This window comes from Poecilia reticulata, linkage group LG8 (genome assembly GCF_000633615.1).
Source record: "Poecilia reticulata strain Guanapo linkage group LG8, Guppy_female_1.0+MT, whole genome shotgun sequence".
Classification (NCBI taxonomy): Eukaryota; Metazoa; Chordata; class Actinopteri; order Cyprinodontiformes; family Poeciliidae; genus Poecilia; species Poecilia reticulata.
In genome coordinates this window covers 7219206-7220835 of record NC_024338.1, presented here as the reverse complement: position 1 = coordinate 7220835, position 1630 = coordinate 7219206, and the positions used below count along the sequence as shown (strand labels likewise).

At 37.4% G+C, this 1630-nt stretch overlaps 1 non-coding gene across 1 annotated transcript; it reads left to right on the top strand.

The window, feature by feature from the left end:
• The first annotated feature begins 1271 nt into the window (after positions 1-1271).
• trnas-aga (transfer RNA serine (anticodon AGA)) lies at positions 1272-1353 on the top strand. Its single transcript has one exon. It is a non-coding gene; the product is annotated as a tRNA-Ser (tRNA).
• Positions 1354-1630: the final 277 nt, after the last annotated feature.

Sequence of the window (1630 nt, the reverse complement as noted above, 5' to 3'; positions counted from 1 at the left end):
CTAGATCGTTCAGCTCATTTTGGGAAAAAGGATGTGGAGCATCACTGTCAAAAACCACTTTTTCTTCGTCTTCTTCTTCTTCTTCTTCTTCTTCAACACTGGTGGAATCGTCGTCACTATTATCAGGAAGTTCTCCAAAGACAGGTACTGGAATTTCATCACAATGAGCTACAGGACGACGTGCTGATTGAAGATCAGGATACTTTAGGCTGCTCCGGTTCTTTCTGTTGATCCCAGTAACATCAATGCCACAGAAGTAGCAGTCACTGAAGTGGTTTGTTGGCTCCCTCCAGATCATCGGAATTCCAAATTTCAGACAACTCTTGTTGCCCTTTGTCCACTGATGCAGATACTCGGTACATGCCTTGCATACCATGTGTGGCGCCCAAGCTTTGTCCTGATCTCCAAGTTTCATACCAAAATAAGCATAGTAAGCACGCTTTATGAAACTTGTGACTGGATTCCTGTTAGGCACAAGGGTGTATTCGCCGCAGATGTAACAGAATACGTCAGGTTTATTTTTGCAAGATCTTCTGGCTGAAGCCATTTCGTTTTTATGCAATATAGAGGATTTTCACTTTACTCTTACTAAAATGCTATGACCGGAAGCGAATTAAGGAAATGAGGTTTCGCAATTGATGACATCACCCATTAACTTGTAGTCTGAATAAGTAAGTAATTTCATTTCTAGAACATGAAAAAAATCAAATTGAAATGAAATAAAAAAATGCATGTAAACAGAATTGTAAAAAATCAAGATTTGCCTATGGCTCAAAACGTTGACCTGATGGAGCAAAACGAATGTGATTTTTGGATTCAGCTCATCAAAATAGTCAGCTGAAAAAACGTAGACAATTTTTTTTTTGTGTTGACCAGTGTAATTTACCATATCCTCTATTTCCCAATTGTTGGGTATGAATAACAAGAATGTGTGTGAGAGAATAGATTATTGAAAAACAATACGGAGAGGCTCTGGAAATAAAATAATATGATAAAATGAAACCGCACAGTAACCTTAAATTTATTTACATGTTTTTCAATCTGGTATTTAACACAATAATTTAGAACTGTCAAGAGGCTAACTGAATGAATTTTCTATCAGAAGTGGTACTTGGTTTAATAAAAGTTAAGATACGAACTGCTTATGTATAACTCAAACGTATCCAACGCATCAGCTTTGTGCGATTACAGATCTTTTTTGTAATCGCACAAATATTGATTACTCAATTGACTATCCATTCAAGAAGAACATGTACGCCGATTATACATGTGTTGTCGTGGCCGAGTGGTTAAGGCGATGGACTAGAAATCCATTGGGGTCTCCCCGCGCAGGTTCGAATCCTGCCGACAACGATCATTTTCTTTATGGTTTATGAAAGAAATTTTCATGCTACTGTTATATTACGATTTAACATAATAAACATATTTGATTGCACGCGTTCCTATTTGCTGATTAATTTCCGTGTTCAAGATTAAAAAGAAGAAAATTAACCTCTTCAGTTGCGGAATGTGCTGTCCCTTTGTAACAAATACACGATGAAATAGCGCCTCCACTATAAAGCGCCTTCAAAATGTTAGCCACCTTTGAGGGCCAGAGCGTAAAACAAATCCTACAAAGTCCTAACAAAAT